Source organism: Terrapene carolina, unplaced genomic scaffold, assembly GCF_002925995.2.
Source record: "Terrapene carolina triunguis isolate 2854851 unplaced genomic scaffold, T_m_triunguis-2.0 Scaffold67, whole genome shotgun sequence".
Taxonomy (NCBI): domain Eukaryota; kingdom Metazoa; phylum Chordata; order Testudines; family Emydidae; genus Terrapene; species Terrapene triunguis.
Genome location: NW_020664418.1, coordinates 13,719,477 through 13,740,628, shown reverse-complemented (window position 1 = coordinate 13,740,628; position 21,152 = coordinate 13,719,477). Strand labels below are relative to the sequence as shown.

Here is a 21,152-nt window from a genome sequence, read left to right as displayed (position 1 = left end):
CTGGGGGAAGGTGTATAGGTCACAGTTCAGTGCAACTGCCCCTGTATTCCCCCTCTATGATCGAGCAAAGGAAACCCACTCTCAGGCCTGGTCTACACTAGGCGTTTATGTCGAATTTAGCGCCGTTACATCGAATTAACCCTGCACCCGTCCACACCACGAAGTTATTTAGTTCGACATAGAGGTCTCTTAAATTCGACTTCTGTACTCTTCCCCAACGAGGGGAGTAGCGCTAAATTCGACATGGCCATGTCGAATTAGGCTAGGTGTGGATGGAAATCGACGTTAATAGCTCCGGGAGCTATCCCACAGTGCACCACTCTGTTGACGCTCTGGACAGCAGTCCGAGCTCGGATGCTCTGACCAGCCACACAGGAAAAGCCCCGGGAAAATTTGAATTCCTTTTCCTGTCTGGGCAGTTTGAATCTCATTTCCTGTTTGGACATCGTGGCGAGCTCAGCAGCACTGGCAACGATGCAGAGCTCTCCAGCAGAGATGGCCGTGCAATCTAATAGAAAGAGGGCCCCAGCATGGACTGATCGGGAAGTCTTGGATCTGATCGCTGTGTGGGGTGATGAGTCCGTGCTTTCCGAGCTGCGCTCCAAAAGATGGAATGCAAAGATCTACGAGAAGATCTCTAAAGCCATGGCAGAGAGAGGATACAGCCGGGATGCAACGCAGTGCCGCGTGAAAATCAAGGAGCTGAGACAAGGCTACCAGAAGACCAAAGAGGCAAACGGACGCTCCGGATCCCAGCCCCAAACATCCCGTTTCTACGAGGCACTGCATTCCATCCTAGGTGCGGCCGCCACCACTACCCCACCACTGACCATGGACTCTGAGGATGGGATATTGTCCACGGCCGGTTCCTCGGACATGTTAGCGGACGGGGAAGATGAGGAAGGAGATGAGGACGACGAGGCAGTCGACAGCGCTTACAACGCTGATTTCCCCGACAGCCAGGATCTCTTCATCACCCTTACAGAGATCCCCTACCAACCGTCCCCAGCCGTTAACCCGGACACAGAATCAGGGGAAGGATCAGCCAGTAAGTGTTTTAAACATCTAAACATTTATTTTTAACAGAACAGGAATATTAACAATAACAACAATGGGTTTTTCATGATTAGTTTGCCCTAGGCGCTTAACGTTTCAGTCCTGGGCAGTGCAACTATTGAAAAAAAATCTACCAATGTCCGGTTTCGCATGATTGTTCTGCCCAAGCCGCTCTACTGTTTAGTCCCTGCCAGTGCAGCTACAGTAAAATGCGGGCTATATGTCCGGGGATAGAGCAGAAATCCTCCTGGGACATCTCGACGAAGCTCCTGGAGGTAATTGGAAAGCCTTTGCATCAGGTTCCTGGGGAGAGCAGCCTTATTGGGTCCTCCGTGGTATGAAACGTTTCCGTGCCAGGAGACAATCAAGTAATCCGGGATCATTGCCCTGCAGAGCATGGCGGCATACGGCCCTGGTCTTTGCAGGCTTTCCCGAAGCATTCTTTCTTTATCAGTGTCTGAGATCCTCATCAGGGTGATGTCGCTCATGGTGACCTGCTTTGAATTAGGTAGGGGAATGTTAGTATTGGGACTGCTTGCCCGTTCCTTTACAGAACTGTAACCGCTGGTTTACAGCCATGCGGTGGAGGCGGGAGAGGGGCAGCATACAGGGATCTTTCCCTGGGACAGCCGCGAGGGGGTGGGACAGGGGCAGAGTTCATGCTTGCCGGATTGCTGGCAGCAGGGACTGGCATTGCTTTCAATGTGAAAGGAGGCCAGTGCTACTATTAAAGTTTTAAGCAGCCACAAGTCTACGGCTTACCATGTTTGCCTGCTACAGAAATTCTGGTGTCCTGCCCCGCTTCTCAGATTGCCACTGCAAGACCCCAGGCACTGAATGCGAGGTCCGAAAATTCGACCTTGTCCTGAGTGCACATGTGAGAGGTGCAGTGCATGGTCTTGTTCACAGAGAAAGACTATGTTCTTTGTTCACAACTTCATTTATCTGTCTCAGGAATTCACTCCCTTTTTCCCATTCCCACAGACACATCTGCGACTGTCTCCCAACCCAGCCTGGCATCACACTCACAGAGGCTAGCGCAGATTAGGCGGAGGAAGAAGACGACGCGTGAGGACATGTTCTCAGAACTAATGTCCTGCTCCCGAGCACAGGCAGCCCAGCAGACACAGTGGAGGGAGAACTTGTCCGAAATGCACCGAGCAATCATGGAAGGGAGGAGAGGTGGCGTCAGGAAGACCAGCAGGCGACTCAAACGCTGCTTGGACTAATGAGGGAGCAAACGGACACGCTCCGGCGCCTTGTGGATGTTCTGCAGGAACGGAGGCAGGAGGACAGAGCCCCGCTGCAGTCTATCTGTAACCGCCCTCCCCCGCCACCAAGTCCCATACCCCCCTCACCCAAAGTCCAAAGAAGGAGGGGCGGCAGAGTCCGTGAAAACTCTCACTCCACCCCTGCAGACTGCTCTAGTACTAGAAGGCTCTCATTCCCCAAAATTTGACAAGTCCTTTCCTTCCCGCCTCACACAAGCCCCCGTCCAAGTTTCACCCCCCAGTTTCATGTGTAGTTGCTAATAAAAAATACATTTCTGTTAATTACTGTTTCCATCATGTTCTTTTGGAGGAGAGTCTGTCTGAAGGGGGGGAAGGGGGTTGGTAATTGGACAGGACAGTCACCTTTAGCAGAGTACAGAGGCGGGGGCAGGTCCAGCAGCAGGGCACATACACAGTGCAGTCACTAGTTACCCTGGTCAGTCTGGGAGGTGGTTTTCATGTTCTGTGGGAGGAGGGGGGGTTGCTCTGTGACTTTGTGGCGGGGGAGGGCAGTTACAGATCTTATGCAGCGGTCCTTATCCTGGATCACAGAGCCACGCAGCAGGGGATCTGTAACCGTCCTCCCCCTGCCACAAAGTCACATAGCCCCCATATACACACAGTCCCGATCAGGAGGGGTGGCAGGCTCCGTTGAAACAACCAGTCCACCACTGCGGAGCCTGTCATTCCTGGAGTTTAGAAGAGTCATTTGCATCACTACACTACACCCGCTCCCCACCACAGTCTGCGTCCCAGGTTTAAAACATTCCCGCGAAAACAGTAATAAATAAAACGGTGTTCATTAACAAAATAGAAGTGATTTTATTTTTAAACGTGTGTTGGAAGGGGGTGAAGGGGGTATGTAACTGGAGAGGATAGTCAACATTAACTGGGTAAAGAAACGGGGGCAGGTTCAGCTTCTCTGTACACAAACTGAAAAGTCACAGGTTACCCTGCTCACTCAGGAACCTAGCTTTCAAAGCCTCCCGGATGCACAGCGCGTCCCGCTGGGCTCTTCAAATCGCCTGGCTGTCTGGCTGGGCGTAATCAGAAGCCAGGCTATTTGCCTCAACCTCCCACCCCGCCATAAAGGTCTCCCCCTTGCTCTCACAGAGATTGTGGAGCACACAGCAAGCTGCTATAACAATGGGGACATTGGTTTCGCTGAGATCACAGCGAGTCAGTAAGCTTCTCCATCTCCCCTTGAGACGGCCAAAAGCACACTCCACCACCATTCTGCACTTGCTCAGCCGGTAGTTGAAGAGTTCTTTTTCAGTGTCCAGGGCGCCAGTATAGGGCTTCATGAGCCAGGGCATTAGCGGGTAGGCTGGGTCCCCGAGGATCACTATAGGCATCTCCACATCCCCAAGAGTTATTTTGTGGTCCGGGAAGTAAATACCTTCCTGCAGCCGTCTAAACAGACCAGAGTTCCTGAAAACGCGAGCGTCATGAACCTTGCCCGGCCATCCGACGTTGATGTTGGTAAAACGTCCCCTATGGTCCACCAGTGCTTGCAGCACCATTGAAAAGTAGCCCTTTCGGTTGATGTACTGGCTGGCCTGGTGGTCCGGTCCCAGGATAGGGATGTGAGTTCCGTCTATAGCCCCACCGCAGTTTGGGAATCCCATCGCGGCGAAGCCATCTATGATGGCCTGCGCGTTTCCCAGGGTCACTACCTTTGAGAGCAGTACCTCAACGATTGCATTGGCTACTTGCATCACAACAACCCCCACGGTAGATTTGCCCACGCCAAAGTGGTTCGCGACTGACCGGTAGCTATCTGGCGTTGCAAGCTTCCAGAGGGCTATGGCCACTCGCTTCTGGACAGTCAGGGCTGCTCGCATCCGGGTGTCATTGCGCTTCAGGGCAGGGGACAGCAGCTCACAAAGTTCAAGGAAAGTCCCCTTCCGCATGCGAAAGTTTCGCAGCCACTGGGATTCATCCCAGACCTGCAGCACTATGCGGTCCCACCAGTCCGTGCTTGTTTCCCGGGCCCAGAATCGCCGTTCCACAACATCCACATGACCCATTGCCACCGTGATGTCCTCGGCGCTGGGTCCCGTGCTTTCTGACCGGTCTGTGCTACTCTCAGACTTCAGGCCCTCACCGCGGTGCCGTAGCCTCCTTGCCTGATTTATCTGCATCTGCCTCTGGGAAAGGTGGATGATAAGCTGCGAGGCGTTGACAACGGCCACAACTGCAGCGATGGTCGCAGCGGGCTCCATGCTCGCAGTGCTGTGGCGTCCGCACTGTCACTGACCAGAAAAGTGCGCGAACTGATTTCCCGCCGGCGCTTTCAGGGTGGGAGTGACGGACGGATGACGACAGTTACCCAAAAGCACCCTCGACACATTTTTTTACCCAGAAGGCATTGGCGGCTCGACCCAGAATTCCAATGGGCAGCGGGGACTGCGGGATAGCTGCCCACAGTGCACCGCTTCCAATGTCGACGCTTTCCCCGTTAGTGTGGACTCACAAAGTCGAATTACTGTCCTTAGTGTGGACACACACGTTCGACTTTGCAATATCGATTCCGCATATTCGATTTAAGTAAAATCGAACTACTCTCGTAGTGTAGACATACCCTCAGGCTTCCAGATCCCCAGCCACCACCTCTCTTGGATGGAGACACATGTCTCTCTCCCTCCTAACCGGGGTTTTTCCAGACTGCACAGCTCTCTTCCTACACTGTGAGTTCCCCAGCAAGTCAGACTGCCTAAGCTAGCCTGCTTTGCCTTTGCCTCAGAGGCAATAAAGAGTGTAATTGCCGATAGGTATAAATTACAAAACAGCTTGTCCTAAGCAAGCACATTTATTCTTAAGGTGAAAGCACTACAGAGAAAACATATTAAAAAAGTAAAACAAACTACACATGTGGCATACTAATCCGCTTACCGGAGATCACCTCAATTCCAGCAAGGGCTCTGACCCGTGATTGGTCCTTCAAACTCCACCATGGGGGTTTTCTGTGGTCACAAGTTGTGATGCAGTAGGGAGCAGGGCGGACTGACTCAGGAATGTCGTCTAGTTTAACTGGGACTGTCTGTATTGGGGATGGGATCGCAGGGGATGATTTTAGTTGAGGGTTACCTGAGCTTGTAACCTGAGCCAGGAGGGGGGTGGTGCCATGTGACACCTTTTCCCAGGAAACTGGACAAAGGGAGGGGAGGAGCTGGGGGAAGGGGGAGAGAGACGGCTAGAGGGGGTTTTTGCTTTCAGTTTTGGGCTGGGTGGTGAAACGCAGGGAACCCCAAAGCTGGGGTCTAAGCTCCCTAAACCCCACCCCCAGAAGGACTTGACTGAGGGGTCCTGGTTGTACCTACAAGCTCTGCTTGGGACTGTGTTCCTGTCATCTAATAAACCTTCTGTTTTACTGGCTGGCTGAGAGTCACGGTGAATCGCAGGAAGAGGGGTGCAGGGCCCTGACTTCCCCACACTCCGTGACCCAAGTTCACATCAACTGTTAGCTCAGAATAAGCACACCCGGAATCCGAGAGTCAGCCCTTTACACAGCTTGGGTCTTTGATCTGCAGAGACCATGAATACCTAAGTAGCCAGACAATGGTCCCCTCCTCGGGACGAAGCTTCAAAAGGCTGGGTCTCTATACAGCTGGAAGTGGTCATTTGCATTTACCAATCTGCAAGTATTTTCTAGAATCCCAGTTATATTTGTTTGTCTGGAACATTGCTTAAAATATTCCTCTGAAGCTCATGACACTTCCCAAGGTTTACACTGGCCATGTCTCCCCCAGAAGAAGTTACATACAATCCCACAATAACACATAAACTTCACATTTTAAATACAAAAGACTGTAAACATACTTAAACGTAATTCAAAAAGGTTTAACTTAATCCAATCAGGTTTGTCCTGGATATTGCAGGAAATTGCTATATCTGTCACTCTGACCTCGATGGAGCATCTGAGCTGGTAAAATGTCAAGAGAAGCAGCAAATGAGATGAGATGTCTTACCTCCAGAGGCCAGGCACAACCACAGGCCAGTGAGAGGTGTGCATCAGGGCCACAAACTGCTCACTCTATGAGTCACACACAACCACAACAGAGAGGCAGCATCCGGAATAACTAGTGCTCCCCACCCTTCCCAAAGTAGGGCTCTTCACTCACTTTTTAGTTTTTAAGTACATTAAAGAGTCTCGCCTTCTTTTTAAAATAATTTTTTGTATTTAACTCTTCTGGAGCCAAGTATAATGCAAGCAGGAGCTATGCAGGCTCCTCTCAGACCTGGTCTACACTACGATTGTAGGTCAAATTTAGCAGCGTTACCTCGATTTAAGCCTGGACCCGTCCACACGACGAAGCCCTTTTTTCGACTTAAAGGGCTCTTTAAATAGATTTCTTTACTTCACCTCCGAGGGGATTAGTGCTGAAATTGGCCTTGCCGAGTCGATTTTGGGGTAGTGTGGACACAATTCGACGGTATTGGCCTCCGGGAGCTATCCCAGAGTGCTCCATTGTGACCGCTCTGGACAGCGCTCTCAACTCAGATGCACTGGCCAGGTAGACAGGAAAAGGCCCACGAACTTTTGAATCTCATTTCCTGTTTGGCCAGCATGGCAAGGTGCAGGTGAGTGCAGATCTCATCAGCAGAGGTGATCATGATGGAGTCCCAGGATTGCAAAAGAGCTCCAGCATGGACCGAACGGGAGGTACGGGATCTGCTCGCAATATGGGGAGACGAATCTGTGCTAGCTGAACTCCATTGCATTAAATCAAATGCCAAAACATTAGAAAAAGTCTCAAAGGGCATGAAGGATAGAGGCCATAACAGGGACGCACAGCAGTGCGGCATGAAAATTAAGGAGCTAAGGCAAGCCTACCACAAAACCAGAGAGGCAAACGGAAGGTCCGGGGCAGAGCCGCAGACATGCTGCTTCTACGCTGAGCTGCATGCCATGCTAGGCGGTGCAGCCACCACTACCCCAACCCTGTGCTTTGACTCCATCAATGGAGAATCACGCAACATGGAAGCGGGTTTTGGGGACGAGGAAGATGATGATGAAGAGCTTGAAGATAGCTCACAGCAAGGAAGCGGAGAAACCGGTTTCCCCAACAGCCAGGATACATTTTTCACCCTGGACCTGGAGCCAGTAACCCTCGAACCCACCCAAGGCGTGCTCCCGGACCCTGAGGGCAGACAAGGGACCTCTGGTGAGTGTACCTTGGTAAATATTATACATGGTTAAAAAGCAAGCGTCTTTAATGATTAATTTGCCCTGGCATTCGTGGCCAGTACAGCTACTGGAAAAGTCTGTTAACATGTCTGGGGATGGAGAGGAAATCCTCCAGGGACATCTCCATAAAGCTCTCCTGGATGTACTCCCAAAGCCTTTGCAAAAGGTTTCTGGGCAGTGCAGCCTTATTCCGTCAGCCATGGTAGGACACTTTACCACGCCAGGCCAGTAGCACATAGTCTGGAATTATTGCATAACAAAGCATGGCAGCATATGGTCCCAGTGTTTGCTGGCATTCAGACAACATCCATTCCTTATCTCTCTGTGTTATCCTCAGGAGAGTGATATCATTCATGGTCACCTGGTTGAAATAGGGTGCTTTTATTAAGGGGACATTCAGAGGTGCCTGTTCCTGCTCGGCTGTTTGGCTGTGTGGCTGAACAGAAATGTTCCCCGCTGTTAGCCACGCGGTGGGGGGAGGGGTGAAGTGATCATCCCAGAGAATTGCGTGTCTGTGTGTGTGTGTGGGGGGTATTTGGGTTTGTGCTGCACGCTAACCCACAAACTGCAGTCCCTCCTTTTAAATTGCAAACCCATTTTAAATGGCCAACCCAACGGCCACTTGCTATGGGAAATGAGGGCGCTGCTGTTTTAAACCATTCCCACGTTATGAAGGTTAAAGAAGCCAAAAGACTGTGGCTTACCATGGCTGCCTGCAAGCCGAATTCTGTTGCCTGGCACTGCGTGAGTGATCTCTCACACAAAACCAGCAGGCCCTCAATATAAATAAGAGGCAAAATGCGACCTTGTAACAAAAGCACACGTGCTGTGTAATGTGAACAGCAAGATTTAACGGGAAAGAGTGATCCTATTGTTATCTAAAATGTATCTTTTTAACTACCAATCTCCCTTTTCCCCCACCAGCTGCAAATGTTTCTCCTTCACAGAGGCTAGTGAAGATTAGAAGGCGAAAAAACGCACTCGGGATGAGATGTTCTCGGAACTCCAGATGTCCTCCCACGCTGACAGAGCACAGCAGAATGCGTGGAGGCAGACAATGTCAGAGTGCAGGAAAGCACAATATGAACGCGAGGAGAGGTGGCGGGCTGAATGGCGGGCTGAAGAGAGTAAGTGGCGAGCTGAAAAGAGTAAGTGGCGTCAGCTTGCTGACAGAAGGCAAGAGTCGATGCTCCGGCTGCTGGAGCATCAAACTGATATGCTCCAGCGTATGGTTGAGCTGCAGGAAAGGCAGCAGGAGCACAGACCGCCACTACAACCCCTGTGTAACCAACAGCCCTCCTCCCCAAGTTCCATAGCCTCCTCACCCAGACGCCCAAGAACGCGGTGGGGGGGCCTTCGGCCACCCAGCCACTCCACCTGAGAGGATTGCCCAAGCAACAGAAGGCTGGCCTTCAATAAGTTTTAAAGTGCAGTGTGTCCTTGTCCTTCCCTCCTCCCCCACCACACCCCGCGCTTCCCTCCTCCCCCACCCCTCCCGGGCTACCTTGGCAGTTATCCCCCTATTTGTGTGATGAATTAATAAAGAATGCATGAATGCGGTGATCGAAGGGGGGGGGGGAGGGTGTCCAGCTTACAGAGTGAACCGGGGGGGGGGGGAAGTGGGTTCATCAAGGAGAAACAAACAGAACTTTCACACCCTAGCCTGGCCAGTCATGAAACTGGTTTTCAAAGCTTCTCTGATGCACACCGCGCCCTGCTGTGCTCTTCTAATCGCCCTGGTGTCCGGCTGCGCGTAATCAGCGGACAGGCGATTTGCCTCAACCTCCCACCCCGCCATAAATGTCTCCCCCTTACTCTCACAGATATTGTGGAGCGCACAGCAAGTAGTAATAACAATGGGAATATTGGTTTCGCTGAGGTCTATCCGAGTCAGTAAACGTCCAAATGCACATTCTACCACCATTCTGCACTTGCTCAGCCTATAGTTGAACAGGTCCTGACTACTGTCCAGGCTGCCTGTGTATGGCTTCATGAGCCATGGCATTAAGAGGTAGGCTGGGTCCCCAAGGATAACTATAGGCATTTCAATATCCCCAACGGTTATTTTCTGGTCTGGGAAGAAAGTCCCTTCCTGCAGCTTTTGAAACAGACCAGAGTTCCTGAAGACGCGAGCGTCATGTACCTTTCCCAGCAATCCCACATTGATGTTGGTGAAACATCCCTTGTGATCCACCAGTGCTTGCAGCAGCATTGAAAAGTACCCCTTGCGGTTTATGTACTCGGTGGCTTGGTGCTCCGGTGCCAAGATAGGGATATGGGTTCCGTCTATCGCCCCACCACAGTTAGGGAATCCCATTGCAGCAAAGCCATCCACTATGGCCTGCACATTTCCCAGAGTCACTACCCTTGATATCAGCAGGTCTTTGACTGCGTTGGCTACTTGGATCACAGCAGCCCCCACAGTAGATTTGCCCACTCCAAACTGATGCCCGACTGACCAGTAGCTGTGTGGCGTTGCAAGCTTCCACAGGGCTATCGCCACTTGCTTCTCAATTGTGAGGGCTGCTCTCATCTTGGTATTCTTGCGCTTCAGGGCAGGGGAAAGCAAGTCACAAAGTTCCATGAAAGTGCCCTTACGCATGTGAAAGTTTCGCAGCCACTGGGAATCATCCCAGACCTGCAACACTAGGCAGTCCCACCAGTCTGTGTTTGTTTCCCGGGCCCAGAATCGGCGTTCCATAGCATGAACCTGCCCCATTAACACCATGATGTGCACATTGCCGGGACCCGTAGTTTGTGAGAAGTCTATGTCCATGTCTATTTCCTCATCACTTTCGTCACCGCGCTGCCGTCGCCTCCTCGCCTGGTTTTGCTTTGGCAGGTTCTGGTTCTGCATATACTCCAGGATAATGCGCGTGTTGGTTATAGTGCTCATAATTGCCGCAGTGATCTGAGTGGGCTCCATGATCCCAGTGCTATGGCGTCTGGGCTGAAAAAAGGCGTGAAATGATTGTCTGCTGTTGCTTTCACGGAGGGAGGGAGTGGGGACCTGACGACATGTATCCAGAATCACCCGCAACACTGTTTTTAGGCATTGGGATGTCAACCCAGAATTCCAATGGGCGGCGGAGACTGCAGGAACTGTGGGATAGCTACCCACAGCTACCCACAGTGCAACGCTCCAGAAGTCGACGCTAGCCTTGGTACTGTGGACGCAGTCCGCCAACTTAATGCACACTTAGAGCATTTTGTGTGGGGACACACACAATCGACTTTATAAAAACGATTTCTAAACAACCGACTTCTATAAATTCGACCTAATTTCGTAGTGTAGACATACCCTCACACAGCTCTGTCAATGCACCTCAATCCTGACCTGCAACACCCCTTGCCCAGCTCTGCCAATGTATCTTAATCCTGATCTGCAGCATTCCCTGGTATTTCAGTACTGCAATCCCATACGGCACAGCCAATGCACCTCAATTCTGACCAGCAGCCCCCCTGCTATTCCAGACCTGGTCCCCAGCAGAGCTCTGCCAATGCACCACAAAGATCTCTGAAATGACTGGAAAGCTTTCTGTTCATTCCCACTAACATGCCTTTCTATGAAGGAAAGCAACATATGCTTGTGGGTGCAAAAACAGAGGACTGCTCACATGGTGATGAGCAGGTCTTCTTGTACTCATTCAGGGTATGTCTACACTATGAAATTAGGTCGAATTTATAGAAGTCGATTTTTTAGGAAGTGATTTTATACAGTTGATTGTGTGTGTCCCCACTAAGCGCATTAAGTCTGCAGAGTGCGTCCACAGTACCGTGGCTAGCGTCGACTTTCGGAGCGTTGCACTGTGCGTAGCTATCCCACAGTTCCCGCAGTCTCCGCCACCCATTGGAATTCTGGGTTGAGCTCCCACTGCCTGATGGGGCAAAAACATTGTCGCGGGTGGTTTTGGGTGAGAGCAACGGCAGACAATCATTTTGCACCTTTTTTCCATGCAGACGACATACCACGGCAAGCGTGCAGCCCGCTCAGCTCAACCACCGCTGTTATGTCCTGGGTGCTGCTGGCAGCAGACAGTGCAGTAGGGCTGCAAACCATTGTCACGCTTCCGCTGCCACTCTGCTCTCCTGCTCTGGCAGCAGACAGTACAATAGGGCTGCAAACCATCGTCATCGAACAACCGCTTCCACTGCCACTCTACTCTCCTGCTCTGGCAGCAGACAGTGCAGTAGAGCTGCAAACCATCGTCATGCTTCCGCTGCCACTCTGCTCTCCTGCAGACGCCATACCACAGCAAGCATGGAGCCCGCTCAGATCACAGCAGCAGTTATGAGCACTGTAAACACCTCGCGCATTATCCTGCAGTATGTGTAGAACCAAAATCTGCAAAAGCGGGTGAGGAGACGACGGCAGCGCGGTGACGAGAGTGATGAGGACATGGACACAGACTTCTCTCAAAGCACGGGCCCTGGCAATTTCAACATCATGGTGGTAATGGGGCAAGTTCATGCCATGGAACGCCGATTCTGGGCCTGGGAAACAAGCACAGACTGGTGGAACCACATAGTGTTGCAGGTCTGGGATGATTCCCAGTGGCTGCGAAACTTTCGCATGCGTAAGGGCACTTTCATGGAACTTTGTGACTTGCTTTCCCCTGCCCTGAAGCGCAAGAATACCAAGATGAGAGCAGCCCTCACAGTTCACAAGCAAGTGGTGATAGCCCTCTGGAAGCTTGCAACACCAGACAGCTACCGGTCAGTTGGGAATCAATTTAATAGAATCATAGAAGTGTAGGACTGGAAAGGTCATCGAGTCCAGTCCCCTGCCTTCACAGCAAGACCAAGTACCATCCCTGACAGATTTTTGCCCCAGATCCCTAAATGGCCCCCTTAAGGACTGAACTCACAACCCTGGGTTTAGCAGGCCAATGCTCAAACCACTGAGCTATCCCTCGCTGTGTTCACACTGTCAGCTGCCTGCGCAATAACGTGTTCACACTTGTGGCACTTGCAGCGGTATTCAGAATGGTGCAGTCTGGGCAGCTATCCCACAGATCATCTCTTCCTCTTCTGCCGCTAAGAGTTGTGGGAAGGCAGAGGGGGTACCGGGGCATCCTGGGTCCCCTCCCAATGCCCCGGGATGCATTGCTTTGCATCCCAGCAATCCCTGTGCTTCCGTCTGCATTTGGCGCCATCTTTCAACGGTTTGTGTACTGCGCGCTCTGCCTCTTCGGTCTGCAGGAATGGATCCCGCACTGTTGACCAATATGCTGCTCGCTCTCACTAACACATCACGAGTGGCAGTGGAGTTATTCTTTAAACTACAAAGGCAAGATGACATTGATCTCGCCACGCGTAGTAGCTACAACATGAGATTGCTTGTTTCCTGAGCCCAAAAGCGGCATTCCACTGTGATCAGCACACATCCATGAATGCCACAAGCACTGAGTGGTGGGATCACATTGTGATGCATGTCTGGGATGACAAGCAGTGGCTGCAGAACTTTCGGATGAGGAAAGCCACATTCATGGGACTGTGTGATGAGCTCGCCCCAGCCCTGCGGTGCAAGGACACGAGAATGAGAGCTGCCCTATCATTGGAGAAGTGCGTGGCAATTGCACTGTGGAAGCTGGCTACTCCAAACTGCTACCGATTGGTTGCTAACCAGTTTGGACTGGGAAAGTCGATCATTGGACTCGTGTTGACGGAAGTGTGCAGAGCCATTAATCACATCCTGCTCTGAAAGACCATGACTCTGGGCAACATGCGTGACAATGTGGATGGCTTTGCAAAAATGGACTTCCCTAACTGCGGAGGCATGATAGATGGCACGCATATTCCAATTCTGGCACCAAACCACCTAGCCACCGAATACATTAATTAGAGGGAGTATTTCTCAATGCTTCTCCAGGCACTTGTGGATCACGGTGGGCATTTCACGGACATTAACGCAGGCTAGTCCAGAAAGGTGCATGACACACGAATGTTTCAGAACACTGGCCTGTTGAGGAAACTGCAAGCAGGGACTTTCTTCCCGGACCAGAAGATCACCATAGGGGAAGTCAAAATGCCCATTGTGATCCTGGGAGACCCTGCCTACCCCTCAATGCCGTGGCTTATGAAGCCAGACACAGGGCACCTTGACAGCAACAAGGAGCGGTTCAACAACAGGCTGAGCAAGTGCAGAATGACGGTTGAGTGCGCTTTTGGCTGTCTAAGGGCCTGCTGGCGCTGCCTATATGGGAGGCTCGACCTGGCTGATGACAATATTCCTATGCTTATAGCCGCGTGCTGTACGCTTCATATTTGTGAAGGGAAGGGTGAAAGCTTCACTCAGGGATGGACCGCTGAGGCTCAGCGCCTGGAGGCTGAATTTGAACATCCAAAGATCAGGGCTATTAGAGGGCGCAGTATGGGGCCATAAGGATCAGGGATGCCTTGAGGCAGAAATTTGAAGCTGAAATCCACTAATATTTGTTGCTATGCTCGGGAGTGCAGTGCTTGTAATGCTAGGAGGTGATTGTGATTGGTGCAGACGATGCACTATGAAGGTTTAAGAAAACTGCCTGTTGCTTTGCAGGCCTCTGTTTGCTATCACAATTAATGGAATAAAGATTGCTTTCAAACCAAAACAATTCTTTTATTAAAAAACAACAATTGGACGAGAGAGACTAACAAAAAACACATCAGCACTGTGGGGGATGGGGAAAGGGAGGGTCCCAGGAGGAGGTGGGGTCCCGGGATGGTTAAAGATTTGTGTATGTCCAGGTATCATATGCAACCTTGTCCTTTGGAGTACAGTGCATGGGTACTGTACTTCAGCAGGGCTAAACTGCAGAGGGACGGGTGTTGAGTGCAGTGGGTACTGGGAGGCCGCAGGGCTGGACTGTGACAGGGCAGGAGTGGAATGTAGTGAGTACAAACTGGAGCCAGGAGGTTGATAAGAGTGTGTTGGCGGTGTCTGGGGGGCGCATGAGTAAGAGTTTTGCAACAGCGGCTGCAGGGGAGGGCAGGCGCGGAGCTGCTCGGCTTGTAGTGCTAGTAGCGCCTGGAGCGTGTGCACTTGGCGCTCCATAACTTTTAAAAGCAGCTCCGTGGCTTCGTTCTGGCACACCACGTTCTCCTTTCAGTCCCTCTTCTTGCTGTCCCACCACTCCTTCAATTCTTGTTTTTCGGCCACAGAGTGCATCGTGACATCATGCAGAAAGTCCTCTTTAGTTCTTCGTGGCCACTTTCTAATTCTGCACAGCCGTTCAGCCGGCGATAACAAAGAGGGAGGCTGGGCTCCCGAGGTTGTCTCTGTGAAGCCAAAATGCAAAACTTTACAGAAGCAGTATTGTTTGCAACACACAGAACACTGATTCAGTGATTTAAAACACAGCCACTATTCACATACCTGTCACTAACTGGCTGACCCCAGGAAAACACACATGAGCCACAAGACCCCCAAAATGGTGAGTAACCACAGAGGCAGGGGAAATCAGTGTTCCAAGACTGTACTGTACACTGGGCACGTGGCTCTTGGGGAGAGCCAGCACTGTGAGGGGGCCTTATAATCATTCCTATCCCCACATTTTCCACAAGCTGTGTTCATTATGGAAGATATCTCGCTGCTGAGGGTGAGCAGGGAATCAAGGGAGGGTCTTCTCCAAGACTGCGGCTTCCACCCTGCCCTTATGCGGCTCGCCAGTGTGCAGCAATAGTCCCACCCCGGTGACGGCAGAGCGGCGTGGAAAAGTTACCCTTAATGAGGCAAGAAACAAAGCAGCTCTGTCAAAGAACCTGTGGCAGCGAATTGCCCCGTATCTCCATGAGAATTTCCTGGAGATCTCTGAGGGAGATTTCTGTGAAGTGCGGGAGTCAATCAACACCCTATTCCGCCACTCAGACAAGGCATGTGGTGGTACACACATCATACAGACACAAGCCTGCTTTCAGCAACCCTCCTGCCCACAACATCTCGCTCCAGCGATTCCCAAAATCAAAGCCACTTACCAGGGGCCTCCTCTCCTGTTTGCACTCCACCAAGTTCCAATAGCTGAGACTGGCTAGCCTCCTCCGGGGTAGAGAAGAGCTCCTGGCTGCATGCATCTCTGACCTCCGAATCGTCCTCTGCCTCTGAGTCCCCCCGCCCCACTCCACATCCTCATCCAAGATTTCCTCCTCCTGGCTCGGTCCACTTTCGACTGGCACACAAGCCACCGAAGTATCCACAGTGGCCTTCACAGTGGAGGTGGAGTTGCCACCGAGTATCACGTGCAGCTCTTTGTAGAACCAGCAGCTCATGGGCACAGCACCGGAGTGGTGGTTTGCCTCCCGCGCCTTGTGGTAGGCGTTCCACAGTCCTTCACTTTGACCCTGCACTGCAATGTGTCCCAGTCATGGCCCCTTTCTATCGTGCATCGTGAAATCTGTCCATAAGTATCATAATTCCTATGGCTGGAGCACAGTTGGGACTGGACAGCCTCCTCTCCCCAAATGTTGATGAGGTCCAGCAGCTCAGCATTGCTCCAAGCGGAAGATCGCCTGGTGCATGGAGCAGGCATAGTCACCTGGAAAGATGCGCTAAGACCACTGTGCACATCACCGAGCAAACAGGAAGGGGACTTCCAAAATTCCCAAGGAATTTAAGGGGTGGGGCTCACGGTTGGTCACCTAACGGCAGGGGAGTAGAGCTCAAACTGATGGCCAGAGAGGCGAGAACAGGCATTGTGGGACACCCCCCGGAGGCCAATCGCAGCGCTGTAATCGGCCAGGGTGTCTACACTGGCACCGCGGTGCTGTAGCCTCGCCGCAGAAAGCTGTATGCCTCTCGTTGGGGTGGTTTTTTTAAAGCGCTGCAACTGCGCAGTTTCTGCGCACTAAGTGGCTTGGCAGTGTGTACACCTTGGGAGTTACAGCGCAGAGAGCTGCTTTACTGCGCAGAAACTTGCCAGTGTAGACAAGGCCTTGGTTTAACATCTCCTCTAAAGTACTGTACCTTTGATAAAACACCCCTCTCTCACACTGCTGCACTAACTCACTACGGTTAGTTCTACACCGCAGCTGGGTGCAAGCCTCCCAGCACGGGTAGACAGACTCACACTAGCGAGACTTGAGCTAGCATGCTAAGAATAGCTGCGTGGATGTTGCGGCTCTGACAGAGACTCAGGCTAGACGCTCCAGCTCAAACACACCCAACCCCTAGACTTGAGCTTGGGTGGCTAGCCCAAGCCTCTGCAGGAGCTGCCACATCCACACAGCTATTATTAGCATGCTACCTTGAGCCCCACTAGCATGAGTTTGTCTAACCGGGCTGGAAAGCTAACTCCCAGCTGCAGTGTAGACACCTCAGAAGAGTCCAGGTCCTGAAATGGGACTTCCGTCCACATTATCTGACTTGACCCTTCTCTGAATCCTTCATTATATGACTTGACCCTTCTCTAGCAGCTTCTATCTGAAGATGTCTCAGAGCACCTTGCAAATGTTAATGAACTAAGGACGTGTCTATACTGGAAAGTTTTGCACCGTTGTCACAACAAACACCTAATGTAGACACAGGGCACTGGTGTCAAAAGTGACATGCACCAGTTCAGATTATGCTAGTGCAAGCCGCATTTTAGATTGGTGCAAGACACCTACATCACTAGGGTTTGCACCAGTGCAACTACATTGGTACGGCTACATAGTACAAACAACCTCAGTGTAGAAAATTGCATGTGGGATATAGAAAAGCATTTTACAGAAGGAGAAACTGAGGCACTGTAGTGAGGTGGAGTGGCCTCCCACAGACCTGGAGGGGGAGGAGCCCCTCACTGAGCCCTAGTGGGCGGAACCAAGGCATGCTCACCCCTCCCGCCAGAAGTCAGTGGGCAGGACTGGACAGGAAGTATAAAAGGTGGGTCTGGGCACTCAGTTGGGCTGCAGCCACCAGAGGAGCCAGATGCCTCTTGCTTGCTCCCAAACTGGGAGACTGCTGCAGGCCCATGGGGAGCGGAGGACTGGCCAGAGCCGCATGCTGACCAGACCACACCACAGAGGAGTTGCCAGGACTACCGCAGGCCTTCTACCCTGACGATCTGGACAATCCTCTACAGACCCAAGTACACCTCGAGGAGGAGTTAGGAAGTGGCCCTGGGACAGCCGGTTCGTTGTTGCCATAGACCCAGTCAGCGTGTTGTGGTCAGGATCCCAGCTGACCCAGTGGCAGCCCCCTCTGCCACTGTTAGGGCCCTGGGCCGGGATGCAGTGGAGTGGGTGGGCCTGCGTCCCCCCTGCCATCCCAGCCCCTGGGGTCGCAGTCTCCCCCTCCCTAGGATAAGAGGCCAGTGCTTGTCAGGCATCCGCCGGAGCTAGGATGCCCGAACCCCTTGCTGCTTGACCCTGAAACAGAAGCCCAAGCTATAGACTCTCATTGCCCCACCCTGACTGAGCCAAACCTAAGCCATTCTTTTTGGGTGACAGATCTGAGGAACTGTCCCAAATTGAGGGAGGTTTTAGAACAAATTGATAAACTAAACAGTAGTAAGTCTCCAGGACCTGACGGTATTCCCCCAAGAGTTCTGAAGGAACTCAGATGTGAAACTGCAGGACTACTAACTGTCATCTGTAACTTATCATTTAAATCAGCTTCTTTACCAAATGACTGGAGGATAGCTAATGTGATGCCAATTTTTAAAAAGGGCTCCAGAGGTGACCCTGGCAACTACAGGCCAGTAAGCCTCACTTCAGTACCGGGCAAATTGGTTGAAACTATCGTAAAGAACAAAAGTGTCAGACACATAGATGAACATAATTTGTTGGGAAATAGTCAAATGTTTTTTGTAAAGGAAATCATGCCTCACCAATCTATTAGAAATCTCTGAGGGGGTCAAAAAGTATGCGGACAATGGAGATCCAGTGGATATAGCGTATTTACATTTTCAGAAAGCCTTTGACAAGGTGCCTTACTAAAGGCTTTTAAGCAAAATAAGCAGTCATGGGATAAGAGGGAAGGTTCTCTCATGGATTGGTAACTGGTTAAAAGATAGGAAACAAAGGGTAGGAATAAAAGGTCAGTTTTCAGAATGGAGAGAGATAAATAGGGGTGTCCCCCAGGGATCCGTACTGGGCCCAGTCCCATTTAACATAGTCATAAACGATCTGGAAAAAGGGGCAAACAGTGAGGTGGCAAAATTTGCAAACGGTACAAAACTACTCAAGATAGTTAAGTCCCAGGCAGACAGCGAAGAGCTACAAAAGGATCTCACAAAACTGGGTGACTGGACAACAAAATGGCAGATGAAATTTAATGTTGATAAATGCAAAGTAATGCAAATTGGAAAACATAATCCTAATTATACATATACAACGATGGGGTCTAAATTAGCTGTTACCACTCAAGAAAGAGACCTTGGAGTCATTGTGGATAGTTCTCTGAAATCATCCACCCAATGTGAAGCAGCAGTCAAAAAAGCAAACAGAATGTTGGGAATCATCAAGAAAGGGATACATAATAAAACAGAAAATATCAAATTCACTCTATATAAATCCATGCTACATCCACACCTTGAATACTGCATGCAGATGTGGTCGCCCCATCTCAAAAAAGATATACTGGAATTGGAAAAGGTTCAGAAAAGGGCAACAAAAATTATTAGGGGTATAGAACAGCTTCCGTATGAAGAGAGATTAATGAGACTGGGACTTTTCAGCTTGGAAAAGAGGCGACTAAGGGGGGATATGATAGGGGTCTATAAAATCATGAGCAATATAGAGAAAGTAAATAAGGAAGTGTTATTTACTCCTTCTCATAATACAAGAACAAGGGGCCACCAAATGAAATAGGTAGCAGGTTTAAAACAAAACACAAGAAAGTATTTTTTCACGCAACGTACTGTCAACCTCTGGAACTCCTTGCCAGAGGGTGTTATGAAGGCCAATACCATAACAAGGTTCAAAAGGGAGCTAGATAGATTCATGAAAGATAGGTCCATCAATGGCTATTAGCCAGGATGGGCAGAAATGGTGTCCCTAGCCTCTGTTTGCCAGAAGCTGGGATTGAGTGACAGGGGATGGATCACTTGATGATAACTTGTCTATTCATTCCCTTTGGGGCACCTGCCATTGGCCATTGTCAGAGGACAGGATACTGGGCTTGATGGACCTTTGGTCTGACCCAGTATGGCCATTCTTATGTTCTTATGATTAAGGGCCTGGCCTCCCTACCTGTGTTTCGTTGCTGGGCCCTTACCACAGGCCTGAGCTATAGACTCGAGCGGTAGACTGTTGTCACCCCGCTAATGCCCCACGGTAGGCGACGAACAGACACGTGGTGAGGCAGAGTGGCCTCCCATGGACCCGGATGGGGAGGATCCCCCGCCGCTAAACCACCACAGGCACAGAGAGGTAAAGTGACTTACCCAAGGTCACAAGAATGTGTCAGTGGCAGAGCCAGGAATAGAACCCAGGTCTCCGTCTCGCAGCCCTAATCATAAGATGATAAAGAATAGGACAGAGCAACTCATTCATGCAGCACAAACTGCTGCCTCCAGCTGCCAGAAATATAATTTGGAACTATTTTTCACCACACAGGCCATCTGTTTTGATTGGCTGGATTTCATGTTATGATACAGGATTAAGAAGAAAGGCTGTTCAGTGCCATAGTCTCCAATCAGGAATCCTAACTAGTATTAAATTACAAGAGGAAAATGAATGGGAGGGACCCATCCAAAAGAGCAAAACACTAAAGTTGTGAATGAGATAGAACTCCGCAATGAAACTGGGCACAGATGAACTTTTTCTCCTGGTGCCCAGGCATCGGATCTGAGGCTGGGAATCTAGAACTTCTATTACAGTCCATATGATGTATAATAAGCCTGGGAAATTCAGTGGTGCCGGAGGTTATTGAGTCATATGCTGAAGGTAGATTTTAAACACGGCTGGATAATTTTATGACTATTAATAATGTCTGTAGATTTGCAAGCTAAGATAATGATAGGGGTAATCAAGCTGCTGCCCTCCAAGTTGGGCAAGGCATAATGATTGCATAACATCTGCACCCACAGCTCTTTAGTGGCTTCCTACTCACTTCCGGCTGCTATTCAGGGAGATGGGGATAGCTCTTAAGTCCTGAGTGGTCAGAGACCACCTCTTACCCTACACTCCCTCCCTCGTCCATCTGGGTGACATGTGGTTCTCTGGCATAGTGAGGGCAACCTTTGTTTTAATACTTGGTTTCTAGTGTAGTTGAGACCATGTAATTTGGGAACTGTGCTACAGTCCTACGTCATCACAAACAAAAAATGTGACAACATACAGATGTTCTCTAACTATGCCAGAAAATTGCACTGGCACAATTCGACCTATAGTGTAGAGCAGGGGTAGGCAACCTTTCAGAAGTGGTGTGCCGAGTCTTCATTTATTCACTTTAATTTAAGGTTTCGCGTGCCGGTAATAGATTTTAACGTTTTTTTAGAAGGGGTCTCTCTCTAAGTGTATATTATATAACTAAACTATTGTTGTATGTAAAGTAAACAAGGTTTTCAAAAGGTTTAAGAAGCTTCATTTAAAATTAAATTAAAATGCTGATCTTACGCCGCCAGCCTGCTCAGCCCGCTGGGTGGGGGGTGGGGGGTTCAGGTCAGAGGGCTGGGTGTTGGGGGCAGGACTCGAGGTCAGGGCAGAAGGCTGGGTGTGGGGGGGTTCAGGGCAGA

At 50.6% G+C, this 21,152-nt stretch overlaps 1 protein-coding gene across 5 annotated transcripts in view; it reads right to left on the bottom strand.

Moving 5' to 3' along the window:
• Window positions 1–21,152, bottom strand: part of PPCDC (phosphopantothenoylcysteine decarboxylase) — a 55,537-nt gene that overhangs the window by 11,796 nt on the left and 22,589 nt on the right. The window contains exon 1 of one of the 5 annotated variants that reach the window (XM_026648225.2): window positions 6,611–6,650. The exons of the other annotated variants lie outside the window; for them this stretch is intronic. The gene's annotated coding sequence lies outside the window, so the exon portion shown is untranslated. Of the gene's footprint in view, window positions 1–6,610; window positions 6,651–21,152 lie in introns of those variants that run through there. 5 annotated transcript variants of the gene reach the window in all.